This window comes from Pseudophryne corroboree, chromosome 9 (genome assembly GCF_028390025.1).
Source record: "Pseudophryne corroboree isolate aPseCor3 chromosome 9, aPseCor3.hap2, whole genome shotgun sequence".
Classification (NCBI taxonomy): Eukaryota; Metazoa; Chordata; class Amphibia; order Anura; family Myobatrachidae; genus Pseudophryne; species Pseudophryne corroboree.
The window spans coordinates 297506808-297511289 of NC_086452.1; the positions used below are offsets into that span (position 1 = coordinate 297506808).

Sequence of the window (4482 nt, forward strand, 5' to 3'; positions counted from 1 at the left end):
TTTACCATGTTATGGTGGCTTCCTGGTGGCAGCTGACATTGAATGATGCAGAAGAAATAGCCATCCAATGTTAAAAACGATACAGCCACAGGGTGATATTGCGCAAACATGTTTTCATTCCGAATGCAGCTTAATCAAAGCAATGCAATGTTTTTTTCCCCATCAAATTCTTTTGAGTGTGTAAAGTTAAACCCCGCCATCATTTGATGGCATGCAGTGTGAAGTGATTCTTATGAATATATACAACAATCATCTTTCCGTTATTAATCTTCCAGAATAGAAACGATTAATGCAGATTGTTTTTCTATCGTTCAACTTTAGAAGGGATCGGGAAGATCACAGCACCTGAAGGTCCCGCAAAGTAGGCAGATCCTCCACGGGGCGACCTATACCCGCGCAAAAATTCTTCTCACATGAGTAGTGAGGAACCAGGCGTTACCCCGGCTCATTATTTTCCTTACTCATTAGTTTAAGGCATACCAGCTCACTGCCATACGAGTGGTACCAGCCTGTCGTACAATATTAAACATATAAGGGAGAGTTAAACTGAATGATCTCAAGTGCTTTATATATGTAGATTACTGTCAGATACTCCGTAATCCTGTTCAGTTTCATATAATTTATTCATATTTAAAGAGCACTTTGCGAAGTAAACACAGTACACACATATATGTAAATGATATGTTTTGAAGAAGTGCATGATGGTAGCAAAAAGATGCAACGCCAACCGGACATGATGACGTTTGCTGCTGACGTGTTCCCGCCCACTTTCTCCTAGTTGCGGTGGCATTGGTGGTGTGGAACTGTGTGGTGGGAGAAATATGCCGACGTGTTGCTGGATGTACTGATCTGAAAATGGGTAATGACGGCGGGCGCCGGCATGTACAGCAGGTAAGGGGGGTGGCTGTTATTGTACTCTGATATCTCGTCATAGGTGCGAATTACAGCGTTTCCTATATCCGCCCCGGCAGTTGCGTAAGTTCGCCCCAGTCGCCCGGAGGCATGATAAAATGTTGGTGCCCCCCCTATACATATAGGAATATATATATATATATATATATATATATATATATATGAATGAAGAAGTGGCACTCACGGGACTTGATTGATAAAAATAAGACTCAGGAGACGGCGGTCTCAGATGAAAGATCTTTCAGCTGAGACCGCCGTGTCCTGAGTCTTATTTTTATCAATCAAGTCCCATGAGTGCCACTTCATTGATTTAGCTACAAGGTCCCACAGACCTGTTAGGAGGCACCTGGGCATTAACTGGAGGAGGAGAGAGTGCCGGCACTTATATATATATATATATATATATATATATATATATATATACACACGCCATATATAGATATCTGGTACTTGGGGTGAACAGTAGTAGCGTACTCACAATAGTACTTTCACAATAGTAGTATAGCTACACATACCTCTTTCACTTACACAAACCTCTTTCAATTAAACAGACACACACATGCCTCTTTCAATTACACACACACATCTTTCACTTACACACACGCCTTTCACTTACACACACACACCCGCATCTTTCACTTACACACACATGCATGTCTTTTACTTACACACACTCACATGCCTCTTACGTAAACCCACACTCACATGCCTCTTTCACTTACACACATATGCATCTTTCAATTACACACACACACACACACACACACACACACACACACACACACACACACACACACACACACACCATGCCTCATTCAATTACACACACACACTCACATGCCTTTCACTTACACACTCACATGCCTTTCACTTACATACACACACGCCTATTTCAATTACACACAAACACACAGTTACACACCCACAATTACACACACATGCCTCTTTCAATTAAACAGACACACACATGCCTCTTTCAACTACACACACAATTACACACACACACACACACACACACACACCACACCTTATTTAATTACACACACACACACACACACGCACACACACACACACACACACACACACACGCCTCATTTAATTACACACACACACACACACACACAATTACACACACACCACACCTCATTTAATCACACACACACACACACACACACACACACACACACACACACACACACACACACACACACACACGTCTTTTTCACTTAAACACACAACTTTCGTTAAAACACACAGACACACACACCTCCCTTCAAAACATCAACACACATAAACACAGTCAGTGTTGCCAATATTTATTAAAGATACCCCAGTAATCAACCCCATACACACACATACACCACACACACATACACCACATACACCACACATACACAGTGCAGCAGCATGAGGCAGGTGTTGCCAGTGCCTACCTTCGGCTAGCAGCAGGATGGAGGAAGAGAGAGCTTCAGACGGCCAGCTCTTCTGGAAGTACCTGTGATCAGCTGTGCGCTGGAGCTCCCCCTAGCTGCAGCCAGCTGCAAGCTCGTCTCTGTGGATACGAGGAGGCAGCTGCTGCAGCCGTGTCACGACACTGACATCCACATTCGGCGCAGCGGCGATGGATTGTCGGGCAGTGGGAGGCAATGGAGGACAGGTGCCCCCTTGAGGTCAGGAGCCCGGCGGCAGCCGACTCCACTGCCTCCCACAGTTCCGCCACTGCGCCCCGGTACCTTGCGATTAGCAGCGCGGCCCAGATCGCTGTATGCTCAGTGGTCGGTGTGCAAATCTCTGGGATCTCGGTGGCCATCTTAGGATAGGACATGAAGTCTCCCTGAAGAACAGAAAGACTGGAGTCTGTGCAGTAACACACTCCTAGTTCAATAAAGAGGGAAGTCAATCTGGCAACTATTGGTAATTAAGTAGTGAGTGGCAGTGTCAGTCACTCACTGCATGCGTGGCATGTGACAGACTTTGGCGATGTCAGCAGAGATGTCATCAGTGTGAGGAGCAGAGGGAGGAGACAGAGAGCTTGATTCTGCAGTGGACACAGACATCTGCTTCTTTTGATGCAGTCTCGTCTACATCTACTGATAATGCCGCGTTTTCAATTGCAGTGTCCTGAAAAAGTGTACTTCCACCACTGTGCATCTTTGGACACACCACTGGTGCACCATCGAAGCTTGCACCAGCTCTACGGCAGGGGGCCCACACCAAAAACCATGTACCATTTCTTCAATACTTACCGCTCCGGAGTCCTGTGTCGGCATCTCCAGCACTGCACAAATCACTGTGAAAATGGTTCAGTGCCCATTTTCCCAGCATCTTGCTCATCTGCAATAGAAAATTCAATGGGAAAATGGCTGCCAAGCCATTTCTCCGGAGACCTGCACAAGCGCAGTAGACTCTCACACAACGCCAGAGTCTACTAGTGCTCACTAATGCACTGCTGGCTAGAAAGGAGTGAGCCCGGACGGAGAATACGCACTGACCCCCTTCTCTCTTAATACACGCTACACTAAACAATGTTTTGTGATTAATGTTAAAAACATTGGTACTACTAATGTTTTCTTTCAAAGTCCAATACCTAATTTAAGGGGGGTATTCAATTACACACAAAGGTTTACTCCGCGACTAACTGCCAGCAAAAAATCCTGTGTCGCGAAAAAGTCTATTTAATTAAATAGCCATATTCCTGCGCTGAAAAATCAGGATTCATGTGCGGAAACCCAGCGATTCCAGGTAAACTGCGGAATCAATGTTTTATTTCCCACCCATGTCCCGTTTCTCTGGGGGGGTTTTACGTGGACTTTACCTCGCAGCTCCAAGAGCTGCGTGGTTCAGTCCGTCTGCGGGGACTTTCGCATGGGGAAATTTGCTGCTGATTGAATACCTCCAGCACTGCAATTTACCACGCTAATTGAATGCCCCCCTCCCCTCCCCTCCTAGGGATGGCCATTGGAAACCAATGGTTTGCAACCATGGATTCGATTGAAGTCATTTTTACATAAAAAATGTTTCCTACAGTTGCCAGCCATTGGATGCTACATGTGATGCCCATCAGACTGTCGGAATTCAGCTGCGGACACCTGGAGGTGGGATACGGAACTTTGCTTAAGTGCTCGTGTATGAAGCTCTGGCTGCTTCTGCCCATACGGCTCAGTATAAAATAAGGAAGGACACCAAATTTTGATGGTTTAACACCAACAATATTTTTCTTGTGATGGTAGTGTCTTTACCATGTTATGGTGGCTTCCTGGTGGCAGCTGACATTGAATGATGCAAAAGAAATAGCCATCCAATGTTAAAAACGATACAGCCACAGGCACAGGGTGATATTGCGCAAACATGTTTTCATTCCGAATGCAGCTTAATCAAAGCAATGCAATGTTTTTTTCCCCATCAAATTCTTTTGAGTGTGTAAACCCCGCCATCATTTGATGGCATGCAGTGTGAAGTGATTCTTCTGAATATATACAACAATCATCTTTCCGTTATTAATCTTCCAGAATAGAAACGATTAATGCAGAATTGCAGATTGTTTTTCTATCGTTCAACTTTAGAAGGGAT

The 4482-nt window shown here is 44.9% G+C and overlaps 1 non-coding gene across 1 annotated transcript; it reads right to left on the reverse strand.

Annotated features, from left to right (window-relative positions):
• Positions 1-328: 328 nt before the first annotated feature.
• LOC134959290 (U12 minor spliceosomal RNA) lies at positions 329-478 on the reverse strand. The gene has a single exon (XR_010187340.1). It is a non-coding gene; the product is annotated as a U12 minor spliceosomal RNA (small nuclear RNA).
• Between the last annotated feature and the right edge of the window lie 4004 nt (positions 479-4482).